Raw genomic sequence first — 20,354 nt, forward strand, 5'->3', positions numbered from 1 at the left:
GCAATCCCATGGAAAAGGTTACCTTTTGATTCTGTCTGCAAGGCATCCAGGGTTCATCCCTTCTTCTCTACTGATTCTATGACCCTGTGGATGCCAGAAGTGCCTGCCTGAAGGAAAATAATATCTCTAATGCTATTACCTGAACGTTTTGGTACAATTATGGTCTAGCAATTAACTTACTGTGGCAGTTATATCAAGATTACGTCTTACCCTGTCACTTAAATCCACTGAACAATTCAAAGGGGTAAAGATTGTATGTGTGTGTGCACATATTGTATGTTTGGGTATTTATGTTTATATCTGAGTACGTTGTCTATCTGTCTTAGAGACAGAGGGCAGAGAAAGGGGAGACATAATATGTCCTTTCATTGAAACAATTCTCAGATTTGTTTATGCCTTCCATTCACTGCAACCTCAGAAGCCACCAAAACCATCACAAATTACTCCAGTCAAAAACTGAGTAATGATTGTTTTGCTACTGAATCTATTTTTTATACAAATTACAATTTGATTTTTACCCATTTAAGCTTCCTACCGTCCCTAACATACTTTGTTCTACCTATGACAATCCTATCCACTCTGTAAGGCCCAAGCAAATTCCTGTTTTATATTTAGTAATTTTTCTATACAAGTGAGCCTTGTGTTGTAGCCTACATAGTTTACAACCTCAAATTCACAAACCTGACCAAAAACATACATGCATGAGTAACTGTAAATGCTGGGTATCTATGCACATTTCTCATTTTTCTCATACTTGATATAGACATCAGTACAAGATATAATTTTCCTCCTAACTCTAACACAAAAGAAACAAAAAATATTGAAGCAGGAAGATAAATGGCTGCTGACATACATTTGTATGGGAAATAAAAGGGAGTGGTAAGGACTACAGCAAACTGAAGAGCAATGCCTCTTTTTTTTTTTAAGTTTATTTTTGAGAGAGAGAGACAGACAGACAGACTGTAAGCAGGGGAGGGGCAGAGAGAGAGGGAGAGAATACCAAGTTGGCTCCACAGTATCAGCACACAGCCAGCCTGACAAGGGGCGCTCAACTGACTGAGCCACCCTGGAGCCCCAAGAGCAATGCCTCTTTTTTTTTAAATTTTTTTAAATATTTATTTTTGAGAGAGTGTGTGGGCAGGGGAGGGACAGAGAGACAGGGAGACACAAAATCCAAAGCAGGCTCCAGACTCTGAGGTGTCAGCACAGAGCCCAATGTGGGGCTTGAACCCATCAACAGTAAGATCATGACCTGACCCAAAGTGGGATGCTTAACTAACTGAGCCATCCAGGCACCCCAAGGAATGTCTCTTTTAAACTGAACAGCAGCTACTCAGTTGCAGACCATGTTTCCTCATAAGAATGTGGGTAGAGGATATCCATACCGTCTGAATTATCAGGAAAAGCCAGAATCTGAATATGTATGTAAAATCCCTTACTTTTTAAATACTGGAAATTAATTTAAAATTTTTAAAAATACACACAAACTTTTCAAAACAACATGCAGGCAAAACTGAGTGTGACCCAAACACTTAAGGAACAGGTTTAGCCCAACCCACCGTCTTGCCACCTCTGAAATATACATTCATTTAACATGTACTGCCTTATGTCACCTCATATTACTGTCTAAAACATGCATACATGCTCTCCAGCCAGACTGTCTGGGTTTGAATTATGTTCCACCATTCACTTTCTGTGTGGCCTTGGGCTACCTCTCTGTGTCTCAGTTTCTTTCTTTGTAAAATGCATATTAATAATAAGGTTGTTATGAAGATTAAAAAGAGGTCCTATTGGTATACTATTTAGAACAGTTTAAGGCACAAGGTAATTAATCACTATACAGTAGTTACTATTAAATCTTACATAGTATTATAATTTGTTATATTTCTTCCATGCCTCTTCCATGCCTCTTCCCTGACTAAACTGTAAATGCCTCCAAAGGTATGTTTATACAATGTGACACTTAACATAGTTTCTTTTTAGACACAGGTCTCAGTACTTTTTATGCCCGAATACAGTAGAAATGTTAAAAAGATATTTAAAGAAATTGACTGAAAATCAAGGTTAAGCCACTGCCTGTCCTTGCCTTTGTTCTATATATTTAAATCTACTATAAGGCCAGCACATTGCACCGGTCCATGTCAATTTGCTCTATGATCAGTCCTAATGAATGTTTTCCAAATCCCAGACGTGTAATTTCCTCTTTGATATATTCTATCCAGTTTGTAGTACAACAGGCAGGAACTATTCATGTCCTTTTCTTTTCTCCTTTTGAAAAGACTGGGAGAGAGTTAGGGTTAGATGGAACAGTAGGGACATGTAGGGCAGCCTTGTGTGGCTGGAGCCCCTGGGTCTTTCTCACCTGCCTTTACTTAAATTGACGAAGGTTACATCACAAAAACCTGACAGGGTGCTTGTAAAAATGGAGCCATTATTATCCTCATTCTTTTCTTCCACTATAATCCTTGTTCTCTTTGAAAATAAAGAGTAGGTTCTAGAAAGGGAGTGTTACAAAATGGAACCCCATATTTCACAGCATGAAATTCAGAATTCTGAGACAGATAACACAAATAGAGTTTTACACTATAGACTAGGATAATGACTGTACCAGAGAACTTTGGGACGTAGGCTCTAAACATATAAAGTTAAAGGCATGTCTAAGCCCAATCTAAATTTCTCTCTTCCCCAAATTATATTTAAAATGCTGAACATAATCATGTGTCACTAAGCAATCAAAACCCTTTTCCTAAGTCTTAATGGGTTGAAAGTGGCAGCAGTGAAGTGGGGCTAGAGAAAGTAAACATACAAGGTAGTTTAAAATGTGCTGCTATTAATACCAAGGTTTTTCAGAGGAGATTTTTAAAGTTAAAAGAATATAGCCATGACCCCTGGGCCACCTTGTTGTGTAGGGCACGCTGGTTATATGTGGGTTTACATGGAGGGGGTGGTGGTGGGAGAGAATATGGAAAGTATGGAGTTAAGACAGAGCTAGAGGTTTTGGAAGAAGCCAAACAAATCATGGAAGTTTAATGAAGAATTAAATAAATCATGTAGAGAAATCTCTTTTGAAAATTTAACTTAAGAAAGGGTTAAATTGGAAAGAAATTAACCATACCAGAATTTACAGTGCTTACTGTTTCCTTCAAATAAATATTCACTGATTGCTAACTCTGTTCCAGGCATCGGCCTGGATTTTGGAGAGAAACATGCAAGTGAGACACAGTATCCACTCTTGAGGAGCCACTGAATCTATTCCATGTATAGATGTGTGTTTGGAGTAGGCTTACCAAAAAAAAGAGAGAGAGTACATAAAGTAATAAAGAATGGTAGGAAAGGGAATGGTGGACAGAGTAGAAGGGGCTTCATGTGTGTTAAGCCTTTTTTTATTTTTTTATTTTTATTTTTAAATTTTTTATTAATGTTTATTTATTTTTGAGAGAGAGAGAGAGACAGACAGACAGACAGAATGCGAGTGGGTTAGAGGCAGAGAGAGAGGGAGACACAGAATCCGAAGCAGGCTCCAGGCTCTCAGCTATCAGCACAGAGCCCGAGGCAGGGCTTAAACTCACAAGCTATGAGATCATGACCTGAGCCGAAGTCGGACACTCAACCGACTGAGCCACCAGGTGCCTCTGTTTGTTTTTTTTTTTTTTAAGTTTATTTATTTATTTTGTGGGAGAGAGAGAGCGCGCACAAGGGAGGGGCAGAGAGAGAGGGAGAGAAAGAGAATTCCAAGCAGGCTCCGCACTGTCAGCACAGAGCCCAACGTGGGGCTCCAACTCAGGAATCATGAGATCACGACCTGAGCCAAAATCAAGAGTCGATGCTTAACTGACTTAAACACCAGGTGCTCCCATGTGCATTAACTCTTGAACTGAGTGGATGCGGCTAGGCAGATGGCAACTGAAGGGCTTCACTTCATAAAATTAATCACTTGAAATGCTTATTTTGCTCCCCTTTCACAAATTCCAAAGCCCATGCTTGTTAAGTTATGGGGAAAATCATTTGTGCTCTTGCATTTTGCCTAGTATGTTGTGGCAATTATACACTTTATATCCTAATAATCACCCTTAGTTTTAAGGAAACCATGGATAGTACTTTGCAAAACGTGTCCAATAGTAATACTATCTAGCTCTCTAATAAACTCCATAGACCTCAAACCCCGAAAAAAAAAAATAAATCAAACACAGAAGAATTGGGCTAAAAAGGATTCAGAAGACTATAGATTGGAACCTGAAAATAAATAAATAAATAAATAAATAAATAAATAAATAAATAAGACCAATCCTGGCTCATTTAAATAGGAAGACATTTATGAAAAGAATATTAGATAGGTCTCAGATCCATTGGAAAATTGGGGGAAACAGATGCATAGATAGACAGCCAAGAATATGCCCAGATGAGGCCACTGACCTGGTCAGAACCCCACGATTACCATCTCAAAATCCTGCACTTTGCAGCTTGCACTGTCATCATTGTGAGCCCTCAACAGCATACACAGACACTGGCAGTCATGCCCTGGTACCATTAAGATTCAACCAAGCAAGGTCACTGCTACTGCTGACCAGACAGAACTCCTCAAAGTGCCCCCTATTCTAGGAGGATCACATCTGACTTGGAAGTGCCTAGGTCACATGTCCTTGTCCTAGCTGCAAGGGAGGCGAAGAGAGCAACCAATATTTTCACTTTCTATAATGGGAAGCAGGTATGCCCCTTCCAAGACTCATAAAGAAAAGACCATTCTCACACTTAGGAATAGGGTTCAAATGCTGGCCTACCAAGTGGAATCGCTGAAGGGTTGTTTCCTCTAGCAGAAAGAATACAGAATTTGAAGTTTGCCAAATCTCAACTTGAATATATCCTCTGCCTTTTATTAGATATGTAGACAACTCTGAGACTCATTTTCCACATCAGTAAAACTGGGAAAACAATGTATGCATTTCTGATTTATGGGGAGAAAAACACACACACATATACATAATTTGGAACTCATTAGCCTAGATTTTTATCTCTTGGCATCTTTTATAATAGGAGAGAGATTTCATTTACCATGAAAAATTTATGTCTTGTTTTGCCTAATTAAAGAGAATGAATAAAAACAACTTTTAAAACTAATTTATAAAGATTCAGACCCACTCAAGAATCATGTAGGGATGTGAAATGGAATGGTTTTTATGCCAATTACCTGGCATTAGGAGTTTCCAAAGAAACCAAAATTTTGTCAACAAAAAATAAATAAATAAAAATTTTTAAAAGCCTAGTAGTAGGAAAGAAGGGGTATCCATGGAGAGATGATAGGAGAGAATTTGTAGAGCACTTGTACTCCTCCTTTCTCTTCTCTCCTTTGTGGGAGTACATAGATATCTCATAGGCAGCTGATTTTACAGCTAGCTGTTTGCTAAGCACCAGGACCTGCAAACAGTTGGGAATAGGGCAAAGATTACTCTCTTGAATTTCTCCCTAAGCTGAAGCTCCATGGTGGGGGCTCTGAGGCTTTCTGAGGGCTCAGAGCAGGCTGTAAAAATAATGTCAGGCAAGGATAGGTGGTCACCTGAGGAACTCAAAGACCATCTGTTTAGGAGTTTTGAGGAAAAAGAGGTGGCAGCATCCCCATAAGATTCTTCAAGTTAGGGGGCTGCAGAGAGAATGCCCCCTAGTCACCAATGCCTAGTTCAAGTGTCCTACCAAGGAACCAGAACTTAGGGACCAGCTGCATCAAATCCTATCAAGCAGTCAGTGTTAGAGGGAGAAGAGGCAATGGCCAATCAGAGAGGTGACCCAAAGTCCTCACAAAGATCATTCATGTCCCTCACATGTCGGTCAGTCCTTACCTAGACCCTAGGCATTAGCAAATACAGGTGAAATGGAATGCAGGGCCCTACCCCCCCACTGAAAGTAGACATTGACCACAATGAGTAGTGAATGTGACCTGAAGAAAATTATTTGAATGTACTGAGATACTTCTACTGTAAATATCAAGGTTCTCTACTCCCCAGTCTTATCAGTGGGTAGTGGAACAGAAAAGTAATGCTGACAAAACATAGGAAAAAAATGAGTAATATATATCTGTATGTTGCTGAGTTGAGGCTGTTGAATGCACTGCTTTTATAATTATTTCATAGTTGTGTGTGAAGGAGGCTAGGAGGAAAGAAGATGTATGGAGGGAACAGAAAACAAAACTGAAGCCAGTCAGCCATCCCTGAAATGAGTAAATCTCATCTAACAGAATAGATTTTACCTGGTACCTGAGCACCTTCCAATTCCGATTTTAAAAAATCTAAGAAAATGTTTTTGTGGGTCCTAAATAAACCTACCGTTCAATGCTTTTCCTAGAAAAAAAAATGTCTTTTACCTAAACCTTTATCTACTTCAGCAGAACCCTCATAACATTTAAGCTTAACTCTTGTTGATTTTTTAGCTAAGAGCTACTCAAATCTTGACTGGCAGTGTTGTTTATCCCAATGAACTTCTAATAATAATCATTAACTTCAATAAACTTTAATAATAGCAATAACTTCCAGTATTAAATGTGACTTTCCTCCGAGAAATTCAAAACAACTTCACATTCACTATGTTATTTGTTCACAGGCGTTCCTGTGAGGAATGAAACAGAATGGGAAGTACATTGATTGAGCTATAGAAAAAGATCCAGTGAGGTTAAGTATTAGACCAAGGTCATAGAGCTAGTCTGCAGCAGACCAATGATAGATATCGCTAAAGGTAACTATATAAACTAGAGGTGAGCTAAACCCAGATATAACAGATTTGATTAAGGCCTACATCTCTGAAGCAGAGACTCGACGTCCTCACCAGAGTCATGAAGTCTTTGCCCTGGGTAGACCTCAATCTCTCTTTCTAAAGGAGCCTTAAATCAGCCCCTCAGCCCCTGAGTCATTTTACTTTCTTCCAGTTGTTTGGGTTGTAGTATTTTCCTGGTCTGCATCAAACTAGATGTTTTGGCCAATAAAATGGACAATTTTGCTACCCAGCCTCTGACTATAAGTACTTGTCTAACAATGAAGTGTTTCTTCGATCAGAGGAAATTATTTTTTATCACATTTGAAGATCACCAAGTTCCCAGAACATGTGATCATTGTAAAATTACTGCTAATACTGTTTTAACAGGGAGGGGACAAAGCATAAGAGACTCATAAATATGGAGAACAAACAGAGGGTTACTGGAGGGGGTGGGGGAGGGGGGATGGGCTAAATGGGTAAGGGGCATTAAGGAATCTACTCCTGAAATCATTGTTGCACTATATGCTAACTAATTTGGATGTAAATTTTAAAAAAATTAAATTAAAAACAAAGTATGTCTAACAACAACAAAAAAAGGTATTATCCAATTAGCTGACGTACACTGATTTTTGCCTTTTCTATTTGCCACAATCTCTAGGCACACTGGTCACTTCAGATACTTGCTTCAGGCTATCATTGTTGTTTCTTGGGACTGCTACCAAGGTCTCCTTCAACATGTCTTCGTGTCCAGTTCTTGCCTGTTTTTTATCAAAATCTACACTCTCAACTCAATTATTGTGCCACGTGCCTCATTTTTATCTCTGTAATTCAATATGGAAAATTTTGGCCAAGACCAACATTTTCTAAAAAACATACATTACTTGAATACAAATTTTAGCAACAATTTGAGTATGTTGGCAAATCATTGGAATGGAGTTTTCTCCCTACAATGGGCTCTAAAACAGAAAATATACCTTAGCTCTATCTACTAAAATAACAAAATCTTTTTAAATCCTTGCCACATAGTCCATGAGTTTCTTCCATAAAAAGTGAAGGAGCTCCCGAGATTTCCTAAGGTTTATAAAGCCCCTCTCTACAAACATCTGTCTTCCCTCCCTGGTGGCATCAGGGTTGGGGAAAGAGGGAGAACTGAAGTCCATGAAGACCCCACTTTCTTCTAATGACATAAAAGTAGGTGCCAGCAAAGAAGCTATATGCCACATTTATGTGTTGTGGTAATTGGGAATTTCATTGTCTGCAGTGAGGTTATTAACCAAGTTATTTTTGGCAATGGTAAGCAGCCAAGAGGCAGTCACATTCTAGCTTACCTATGGGGAGCTGACTTTATCTTCTTACATATTATTCCCTACAAAATTTCCTCTATTTTTCTTCCAAACTATATATAGGTATATAGAGGGAAAGAAGTATTTAAGGAAAAGAGTAGAGTTTCATGTTCTGGTTCCGGTTTATCCTTCACTCACCAAGAATAAGTTTCCTTTTCAGCACAATGGAGGCAATAATACCCTCTCTCCCTCCCTCCCCCTCCCTCCCTCTCTCTCTCTCTCTCTCTCTCTCTCTCTCTCTCTCTCTCTCTCTCTCAGAGAGCTATAAGAATAAAAGAAAATAATGCAAAAGTGCTTGGTAAACCATAAAGAACCACTCAAACAATTCACACATATAGCACTGATTTTTTTTTTTTTCAAAGCACTCTAAGAGTACATTTACTCTCTTTTCTCAAGGAGTGAGCAGCACTTTTCAAACCCTAATAAATGTCAAGGTTATGAAGGTACAATACCATTTGTAAAGTTCAGCTTCAAGGTAAACAGGGCAGCTTATTAGCATCCACAAGAACTGCAAGTTAATTTTAACCTAATAAATATCCTGAAAATACCCATAAGAAGACAGTCCATCATGCCACGGAAACTTATCCTTTAAATTAACATCATACCCAACCAGTTTCTTGCACATGCTGTTAGTTTTCTCTTTTTGCAAACTTTTATGATGCCACTATCTTCAGCAACAGACTCTATTTGGTATACAAGTGACCTTTGAAGTCAGCCAGCCTAGTTTCAAATTCTTCCTCCCACATATTAGTTCTGTGATTTGGGGCAATGTATATAACCTCTCTATCCTTCAATTTCTTTAACTGTAAGATAAAGAAAAGGATAATGCCTTCTTCATAAGAACATTATGCAGATTAAATGAAATAATAAGCATGAAACACTTAGCTCAATATTTGATATATAGTAATATGACACAAATTTTAGCTATTAATATCATTAATAATGATGAAAATAATTGCTAATAATTACTATACATTATTAGGGCATATTTGTGAATTAGGAATCTTCACAATCACTTTAATATTGAATGACCTAATATATAATCCTCAGCTGTGCCAGAAGGGAGCAAGTTATTTCAGCACAGAGAAACATACACAGGACAATTTTTCATCACCAGTTTGCTTTGGATAGGCATAAGTTGCTTACAATCCTTTTTTAATGTGTCTTTTATTCCCTTTCCGTTGTCAAGTATAATTGTCCAGGGGCAGAATTCTCAGAAACTTAAAGTAGGATTCTGAGGTGTTGTATGCAAACAAGAAAGTTATAATATAGATAAAGTATAGGAAAGCCAGGAGATGGAAACATGTTAACAGTTGTATATGACTCGTCACACAAAGTTTTTGACCACAATGCCTGCATTCTATGTTGCAAGGGACAACAGCCAGTAGGTAGACAACAGAAGGTATCCATTTGTCATGATCCACAGAGTGCAAGTTATGTAGAAGCATGGTAGCCCTTCCTCCCGGCAACACTCACACACACACACACACACACACACACACACACACACACATCAGGTAGAGATAATAAACAACCAGTATGTTTGGAGATTAACATTCTGCCCCTCTTCAGAAGACAAAAGGGAGCCAAAATTGTTTCCTAAATGTCTAGGTCTAGAAAAAGTATTAATTTGCTAAATAATGTGTGCCCTTAGGGGAAAAAAATAACGTTGTATTCTCACCATTGAAATAACCGCAGGAAAGTTTGTAGCCGGCATACTTCAGCAAACTTCTCTCAGCTCCTGAAAAATTATTTCTTCTTTTAATTTGGAAAATTTCCACATGCTGCCCCTCTATCTATAACGCATGCCCATCCCCATCCAACTCCCATTTTCACTGGATTAACTTCTCTTCATCCTTGACTTTTCAGCTTAAATGTCACTACTACTGGCAAAACTTCTCAGACCCCCCAGGTCTAGATGTAGTTCCCTTGCTAAGTACTTCACCTATGCCTTATACTTCCCCTATGATGCTCATTTTCACACTGCACCTTACTTACCCTCTTACTTGTCTATATACCCCCTGTAGACAGTACGTACAATGAAGGCAGGAGTCATGTCCATAAGCAGTATGGACATTGCATCCTAAACACTTAACACAATACCTGACACTTTGTAGGTTCCTCTTTAATATTTACAAAAAAAAAAATTTTAATGCCCTCAAATTTCCAAACTGCAGCTAAATATAGCCATTATGTGCTTTGTCAATAATGTCACTGTTTTCTTTTTCAAACAAATATATAATAGGCCATGTCTTATAGTATGGTCTTCATTGAGGTTTTATATTTTTCAATGCCCTAAAAGTAAGTGATCAGACTTAGCTTTGTTTTTCCCTTTGCCAGAGAAGTAGACTCTAATGACTTCCAAGAGCATCTCAGACATCTTTTCCATTCTCAGATAGAAAAGGAGCCACTTACTCTGGGTTTTAATTAAAAAAATGCATCCTATAAAAAAAGGTTGAGCGGACTGAGAGGCAGACAAAAGTCCTGGCTCTGGTCTGTCTCAGTCAAGACCTGGCTCCTGGTCTTAGCAACCAACATGAACCAAAAGCTGCTTAACTTCTCCAGTTGCCTCATATACAGAGTGATAAGACTGGGTCAGTTTCAAAGAGGGAAACATTTGAATGCCATTAAAACAGAAAGAATACTGTTCTTCATGAACAGTATCCATGGTTGTTGGGATCTATTTAAAAATATGAAAACTGGGCCACAAAAATGTACTAAAGAGGCAGGAAGTATCTGGCAGTATCTCAGGCCTAACAGGATATGAAGTAAGGTTCACTTTGGACCTCACCACAGCAATACACAGACAATACACAGACAGAGATCCCAATAATCAGCTCTGTCTACAGGGATGCTCACAGCCTTGGATGCTCATTCTTATTCCTAGCTCATCTGATGCTATCTAAACTCTCTTCCATTCACATGGGTCAAGTGTTAAGACTGTGTTTGGTCTGTCCGATTTAATCTAGGTTTAACAGATGAAAGTTTGGATTTTATAAACCCCACTGGTTAATTTAGCTAGCTCTATTATTCCTGAATGGGATGCAATAGCTGCTTCCGGTCTCTCAAGTTCTCTTGCACCAATTACTTCTTTCACAGCAAAAAGCTAAATCCTGCATGAAACTAGTAGATGTCAGCCCACAATGTTATTATGCCAAGATTGTTTCCTCACTTCTGTGAGTTATCATAAACCAAAGCAAAAAAGATAATAAAAAGCAGATCTTTCTTGATGAGTGCTTCGGACTGGCTTTTCTAGCTACCATCACCACTGATCTTTTCCTGCTCAGTGATATTCCATGATTTGAGTGATAAATGTGAGGATTCTCATGTGAAGATGGGAGCAGTGAAGAGAGTGACGAGTCAAAAATGGAGCATCTGGCCTTCTCCTCAGAGAGCCATCAGCTCTTAGATCCCAGAGCAATTTACTTATTTGCAGGCAGTTGTGGAAGGACTGACACTATAGGAAGTTAGGAGGTGTGATTTGGGAGGACACCTGGAGAATTCCTCCTTAACAAAAATCAGATCTGCGACCCTGCCACAGAGACTAAAATCCCATCATAATAGTTAAGTCGTTAAGTCTTTGAGTTAAAGAACTTTATTTCTAGAGAAATTTCACAGTTTGATAAAATTTAAATAGTAGGGGAAGGAACATATTTTAGCCACTAATATAATAACAGAGGTGAGTATATCAGACAAGATTCATTCACTTAGCAAGATTCTATTGATTAGGACACCAAATAATTATGTTTGGAACTTCCAAACATCCAAAAGTTTCCAAATTTTCTCCATCTATTAATTCAGAACATCCAGTTCCTACCAATTCCAACACCAACACCACAACAACCAGATATTTCTGAGATCAGAGAAAGTGTCTTATAGATACCTATGAAAAAAGGATGTTCCTAGTAGCATTTCCTTGGCATCAACAGATGAAGGGAATATCATACCACAGGGAACCACAGCTCTCTGGGGGCGATCATTGGACCTTCATATAATCCACACTTTAGGGAGTTCTATGGCAAAGCATAGTAGGAATTCCACTCAAAAAGAAGATGCAAAAAGCACATTTTTTATGATTTTTCTAGATCTCTCTCCTACTTAGTCTCCATAGGATTCAGACATGTGCCCAACAGGGAGCTGAACAAGTCATGGGCACCATACTAAACTTGAGGTTGGCTCTGTCCTTCTGAGGCCAAGGTTCACTTATTACAACACACCCATCCTTCTGTTTCTCTCAGGATAAGATCTTCTAAAAGTTCTGTCAATGTAGGAAAAGTGCCCACCCCACCAGTTTTCCAGACAAATTACATTATGTTGGCATCTCACATAGAATCCTTCCATACATGTAAAAACACATAGAGACATAGAATAGCATAGGCTCTATTAAGCAGTATAATTGCAAAATAAAATCATAGAGGATGAAGAGGGAGGCAATGGTAGGAGATGGAGTCATTTAACTAAAAAGGGCTTGTTCATGAACGTTAAACAATTGGAATTTACCTTGAAGACAATGAAAAGCAATTTATATTTCTTATAAATAGACTTGGATTCAGAGGGTATATTGGGATGGGGAAACATAGGAGATTCATCTAAAAGAAGAGAACCCCTGGGGCGCCTGGGTGGCTCAGTCAGTTAAGCAGCCGACTTCGGCTCAGGTCATGATCTCACGATCTGTGAGTTCGAGCCCCACGTCAGGCTCTGTGCTGACAGCTCAGAGCCTGGAGCCTGTTTCAGATTCTGTGTCTTCCTCTCTCTGACCCTCCCCCATTCATGCTGTGTCTCTGTCTCAAAAATAAATAAACGTTAAAAAAAAATTTTTTAAATAAATAAATAAATAAATAAATAAGAGAAGAGAACCCCTTTTTTTAAAGTAAGCTCTACACCTGGAATTACTATATTGTACTCCTGAAACTAATATCACACTGTATGTTAACTAACTGGAATTTAAATAAAAACAAATAATAATAATAATAATAATAATAAATAAAAATTAAAAATAAAAACAGAAAATAGCCATACTTGTGTCAGACAAAATAGACTTCAAAAAATAAAATAAAATAGGAGCGCCTGCGTGGCTCAGTTGGTTGAGCTTCCAACTTCGGCTCAGGTCATGATCTCGCAGTTTGTGAGTTTGAGCCCCGCATCAGGCTCTGTGCTGACAGCTCAGAGCCTGGAGCCTGCTTCAAATTCTGTGCGTCTCTCTCTGCCCCTCCCCCACTCACACTCTGTCTCTCCTTCAAAAATAAATAAACATTAAAAAAAATAAAATAAATAAAATAAAATACAATAAAATAAAATACGAGAACCCATTATCTCTCACCTGTCTTTCTAATGGACAGACTAGCAACAGAATCTGGGCCAATATTAATAAAATATGTTAAAATCCCCTTAGAAAAAATGTGTTATAATATAAACAAGACATACAAACATTCCTTCACATCTCTGTTCTTACAAAGGACAATGTGTCTGATTTTCCATGGATACAATTCTTGAGTTCCTCATCAATTTTTAAGAAAAACTACTATACTTTCCAAAGATTATATATAAAAATTCAGCATATAGAAACATCAAAATAGGAAGCTTTATTAATTATAAATGGTTAAATTACTTTCTTGCATTAAATTGAAATAACCTTTCTATATATATTAGTTCAGTATATTTCTTAAATGTATTTAAATTATTGACATATTTTTTCTAACAGACACATCAATTCAATCCTTAAGTGTAGATCACTGTCCCTATTTAATGAAAAAGAATTATACTTATTAGCTTATAAGTATTTACATCTTATATATATTTACATTAAAACATTTGTACAGCTAAAGAAGCAAAAACATATGTAATTTAACTTACTTAAGTGAATACTTTTTAAAAAATACATTATAAAAGAACAAAAACAAGATCTTCATATACTCAGGTAATCAGTAGCATTAATAGGTCACACCTAGGACAAATAAAAAAATGCACAACCTCTTGGTGTAGAGAAACATTTTGGATCTTGTATATGTGAAAAAGATATACTTTAGCCGATTGTTCATATGGATAAAACATAGTGTACCTCCTTGTGCAATTGAAAAGTTTCAAAAGATTTGTAACTACCTCTTCTCAACTTCTCTTGTGACTCTGCACCGAGAACTACCATTGTGATCCCTGGCTTTTTTCTGCTTCACAAAGTGTTAATAAAGTCTATTCTTTAACCACTCCCCCAATACAGATAGAAAAAAATAAACCACAATATCAAAAAGAGTGCAACAGGAAAAGGAAAAAACAAAATTGTCTGTCTCATGAATGTAAATTTCTGTTTGTTCTTTCTTCAAAATTTGTTCTTCTGTTTATCCCTCTCAGCCTCCAATACCATCTTCTTCACCTAATTTCTGGTCATTTGTTTTTGTTTTTAATTTTTGTTAATGTTTATTTATTTTTGAAAGAGAGAGAGAGAGAGAGAGAGCGAGCATGAGTAGGGAAGGGGCAAAGAGAGAGAGAGACACAGAATCCAAAGCAGACTCCAGGCTCTGAGCTGTCAGCATAGAGCCCAACATGGGGCTCAAACCCACGAACCTTGAGATCGTGACCTGAACCCAAGTCAGATGCTCAACCAATTGAGCCACCCAGGCTCCATCTGGTCATTTGATCCCATCTGGTCACTTGTTTACTACAACAAACTGTGCTTTGATGATAACATTAGAAAATGTTGGTGATAAAATGAAAGCTATATTAGTTTTCTGTGGCTGCTATAACAAATTACCACAGACCAGGTGGCTTAAAACAACAGAAGTTTACTACCCCTGAAATCATTGTTGCACTATATGCTAATTTGGATGTAAATTAAAAAAATAAATAAAAAATAAAACAAGTTAAAATAAAAAAAATTTAAAAACAGAAATTAAACCTAATGGGAATATGTTTAATCTGTTAAATTAAAAAAAAACAAAAACAAAAAAACAAAAAAACAGAACAGAACTTTATTCTCTCACAGTTCTGGGGACACAAAATCCAAAATCAAAGAGTCAGCAGGGCCATCAACTTCTGAAGTCTCTAGGAAAGATTATATTCTTTGCCTCTATTAACTTTGAGTAGCCACTGACATTCTTTGGCTTGTGAATCCATCACTGCTTCTCTGTGGTTTGCCTCCATAGTCACATTTCCTCCTCCACTTGTGTCTGTCCTCTCTATTTGTGTCTTGTCATTGGATTTAGGACCTATCTGGAAAATGGAAGATGATCTCTTTATCTCAAGATTCTCAACTTAATTTCAGTTGCAAAAACCCATTTTCCAGGGATGCCTGGGTGGCTCAGTCGGTTAAGCATCCGACTTTGATTCAGGTCATGATCTCATGGTTTGTAGGTTCAAGCCCTGTGTCGGTCTCTGTGCTGACAGCTCAGAGCCTGCAACCTGCTTTGGATTTTGTGTCTCCCTCTCTCTGCCCCTCCCCTGTTCGTGCTCTCTCTCTCTCAAAAATAAATAAACATTTAAAAAAAATTAAAATGGCAGGGCATCTGGGTGGCTCAGTTGGTTGAGGGGCCCACTTTGGCTCAGGTCATGATCTCACTGCTTGTGAGTTCGAGCCCCATGTAGAGCTCTGTGCTGACAGATCAGAACCTGGAGCCTGCTTCGGATTCTGTGTCTCCCTCTCCCTCTGCCCCTCCCCTGCTCACACTCTGTCTCTCTCTCCTTCAAAAATAAATAAATATTTAAAAATAAAAAAAATTAAAATGGCATAAGTAAAAAATAGTCGATAGACACTAGTAATTGTACGTAACAAATATTAGTAGATAAAGTCATCATATTTATACAGTCAATGGAAATTTAATGGGTCTAGAGGAGAATAAAAAAACACGTATTAAATAGCTACTATGTACCAGGCAGAGAGGGATCCAGGTTTTGCATAGCCTGGAGACCTATTTTTTAGAAAATAATATAAAACTATGAATAAAAAAGTAGCTGTGAAAGTGAGTTATGTATTTAGAATGAGGAAAGGATTTGTAACAAATTATAAAGTTTTAAAAAGCTGAAAAATACTATGAACAGAACAAAATCCAGGAAAATAACTTATCACTTTTATCATTATTATTAACTGCCACTTCTGTAATACCTGTATGATACTTTTGCCCAACATTTTGGGTTCATTCTCTCTGACTGGCAATAATTTGTATATCATTTTCAATAAAATGATAACTCAGTCTTTCTTCTAGCATGGTTAATGGAAATTTGTTTTGTGTTATTGATAGCTTAGATGGTTTTTTCAAGCTGCAGCACAGAGGGAGTTTTATGTGTTTTTATGTTGTTTTATGTTTACTATACTGTTTGATGTTTACTATAAAACCACAGCTTTATGGTGTTTTATGATCACTGTGGGCAAGCTCTTGAAGAATCTCAGCACTTTGATCTTGTAATATATGCATCACCCCAAGGACTTGGCTAGGTTCTCCCTAGATGTACCCCATGGACTGAGCTAGGGCCTCCCTGCCCCCTTGTGACCTGGTCCTGGTTGGGAGAGGGCACAAGTGGCCACAAATCAAGATCTTTAGAGGCCTCTGATCCAGGGAGTGAGAGAAAGGCATCTGTTCAGATCCTCTGGATGAACAATGGTACGGTCTAGATGAACAATGAGTTCTACCAAGATAAGGTTTTCACTGAGGACGTGGGTAGATGCGGAGATGCTGGTGACCCACAACTACCTAGAGGCCCAGGACTACTACTTAGAGCATTATCAGCACTTCCTCTCTATATCCAGGGAGGGCTATACGCTGGAAATGAAAAGGAGTCAGGCAAGTGGGGGCCCTGAGGTTTAAGCTACATGAGTTTCATCTTAAATTCAAGTCCGGAGTCAGGTATTACATATACACACATTTTTAAATTTACTTTAAATGTTTAAATTGGTCATTTAAATTAGTTTGTAATATAAGATTACAAACACCAATTAGATATTATAAATATTATTCCCAAGTTACAGTGTTATAAAATTTGAACCACACATGTTATTGGGTCTGAAAAGAGACGATTAGACTTTGCATTAACCTATGAAACCTACTAGAGAAATAATTAAGATCACTTCCTTTACTAATAAATAATGAGGTACAATGTCCGTATCTTAATACATATGTGCATATATGCTTTAATATAGCATTGGTTTAACATTGAATAAATATCAATCAGAATACCTGAGTACCAACTAGGGCAATGCTCATTTTCATATAACCTTTTGCCTATTTCACAAAAAGAAATGTAGCCTACATACCATAAACCTGATCATATAGTAAGAAAAAAATACTAATAACAAAATGCCATTTAAAGTCTTACAACAGTTCATTTAAGCATACAAGGTACACAATGCAGTTCCTAAGAATAAACTAGTGGAGTAATCTGCTTTATGTTTAAAAAAAAAAAAAAAGGAAATGGCATTCTAAGATACAGCTGCATAGACTATATGATGAATATTCAACATATGAGAAAGTGACAAATTTATCTTTACTCCATCATTAAGCATTTTTGTGACAAGCTGGGTATTCATTCCATTAGGGGTCTTTTTTGTGTGCATTCTTTTTGTCTAATGCTTGCTCATGCCCTTTCCTGACATCCTACAAGACTAGTCTTTTCTTTTCTAAATTTCTGATTACCCATATTGTTAGAAACTCATACTCAGAAAACTGTTTTCAATGACAGGAAGACAAAACCTTGGTCAAAACTCTCATTCCACTACCAAAAGTTTGATCTAATAGCTTTTCCCTCCACCCACCCACCCCAAAAAAAAGATATCAGAAATAAATGTTTTCCATTAGGAAAAATATATTAACTTTTCGCTCACTAGAATTCCATCTCCTTTATACTTTCAGATTACTCCTAATTTAGGAAAAGATAACTCCTTATGTTATACTATCAATTTCCACATTCTCACAGTAAATTATTCTTTTCATACAGCTTTTACTGCTGTATACAGGGCAAAACATTTGACTGGGGAACTTCATTCAGTTTTAGATCACTCACTAAAATGACATTCACCTAACAATAGCTCATTGAAATCATGCCCAAAATGGATTCCTGGTGTTAAGGTGGAAAACAACACAGGTAATAGGATTAAACTTGGATCACTAGAATCTTTAGCATACTACACTTACTGAGAAGCTTACTCAGATTTTTCTATAAACTGTTAAAATTTGGCAAATCTATGACTAGAAGATTTCATAGTTCCTTTCCAAAAAACTTGACAGGAAAGAATATTCTCCAAGTAAAAAAAAAAAAATCCATATGAAAAGTACATAACCAATGTAACAGCAGAGTTGTGGCTCTTTATTTATTATGTATTCATTGCCTTCTTTATGTATTTCACTGCCCCTGGGTTCATGACCAAACATCAATACATGTTAACACATTTTCAATATTTATAAGCTAAAAGCTTAGATGCAAGTGTTATCAATAATGGTCCTGCTACTCCATTCACACTCACCAGCATCTTAATTATACTGCCTACCAATAAGCATCCTCAGGAATTAATGCAGGCTAACAGTTTAAACAATGTAATTTAAGGCTGCTTTAGGATTAGGATTGCCAAATGTCTCACTCACACTATTGCCTCTCTCCTCTTAAATACTTACTCTAGAAAGGGTTTTGTTTTGCCATATGACAGAATGTGTAAACAGGTGGCTGAGCTCAAAATTATACTTGCATAGTGATCATACCAAAGTTAAATAGGAAATAGCATTGCCTACTAATATAAATAGCAGTGACTGGTAAATAAAGTAGATAAATGTCAGAAATAAATGTTTGTCTAAACAAAGATGAGTGAGAAATGGCACATATTTACCATAAACATCCAGCAACATAACTTAGCCTATTTCACTGAACACCAAATAGAATCTACTTACTTTGTTAAAAAAAAAAAAAAAGTGACAGTCTAAATAAAATAGCTTTTCAAATCACATTGTTTCCATTAATAATGCACATGCATGAAGAAGACTGATACAAAAATCTCTCTCTTAATATAGAAAATGGATATCAGACAATTTTTATAAATATGTCTAGTCAGACTTTGATTTGTAAGAATTTAAAGGATCCATACAGGTCTAGTGTCCTGAAGGGTAAAAATTTCTCCCTTAAAAATACTGTTACAATAAAAACTAACATCCTACCAGAAATGGAAGTATGAACTCTGGCTACCTGAGAGTGTCCCAAAAAACATACCTTTTTTTGGTGGTTGTTATTGAAGAATCTTTAAAAAAAAATAGACTTTTTTCATTATCATAGAGTAGAAATTAACTATTTAAATCTATTTAAGTTCCTAACATATTGATTTCTGATTAATTAAGGCTTTATTGACTGAAATCTACTTGAATCCTACTACATCTTTATGCCCAAAATGGAAAGGTTTCTCTAGTTTGGAAGTGTGATTTTAATTACTCAGTAATAAGACATTGCTATGATGACAGGAGATCATCAGCAAGCATCTGCCAAGGGAATTTTCATTTTTTTGGGTGAAATTGAAATGAAATTGAAATGAAGAAATTCATTTAAATACTAAAATCAGATAAATCATTGCTCCAATTGGATATTTTCATGCTCTATTTCACCTTACATTAATCTACATACACACCTCCTAGTCCATTCTCCAAACCAAACATATTCTCTAAATAAATGTAGAGAATGGGGTGCCTGGGTGGCTCAGCCAGTTAAGCGTCCAACTTCGGCTCAGGTCATGATCTCACAGTCTGTGAGTTCAAGCCCCGCGTCTGGCTCTGTGCTGACAGCTCAGAGCCTGGAGCCTGCTTCAGATTCTGTGTCTCCCTTTCTCTCTGCCTCCCTCTCCCCTGTGCATGCTCTGTCTCTCTCTGTATCAAAAATAAAAACATTTTTAAAAAATTAACAATAAATAAATAAATAAATAAATGTAGGGAATGTGTGCTAAACAAAACAAAAATGAAGGTGACACTGCTGTTTGCCTGACAACAGGGTTGAAAATTGTGATTCATTTAGTGAAAGATGTTAGAGATGTCTACCAAGGAAGTTTTATGCCACCCTTTTTGGTCAATTCTTTACAGGGAGGTTGGGTTTGATTTCTCCCCATCCCTCTCACCTGTCTCCATCTCTCTCTCCCTCTCCCCACACCGCCCCCCCGCAGACAGACACTATGTGACCATCACGTATCAAATGCTCACATGTAGGATACATCTAATCATCATAACATTATGACAGTTAATCTACCTATTAATATGGGCATTGCTTAGAAAAAGTCACATATTTCAATATCACCAACTTGCCCCACAACTTCAAATCTCTGCA

The 20,354-nt window shown here is 37.2% G+C and overlaps 1 long non-coding RNA gene across 1 annotated transcript in view; it reads right to left on the reverse strand.

The window, feature by feature from the left end:
* Positions 1-20,354, reverse strand: part of LOC131509613 (uncharacterized) — a 128,401-nt gene that overhangs the window by 27,528 nt on the left and 80,519 nt on the right. Inside the window, exon 2 of the long non-coding RNA XR_009260608.1 lies at positions 9,763-9,822. This is a non-coding gene — a long non-coding RNA (uncharacterized LOC131509613). The remainder of the gene's footprint in view (positions 1-9,762; positions 9,823-20,354) is intronic.

This window comes from Neofelis nebulosa, chromosome 1, assembly GCF_028018385.1.
Source record: "Neofelis nebulosa isolate mNeoNeb1 chromosome 1, mNeoNeb1.pri, whole genome shotgun sequence".
Classification (NCBI taxonomy): Eukaryota; Metazoa; Chordata; class Mammalia; order Carnivora; family Felidae; genus Neofelis; species Neofelis nebulosa.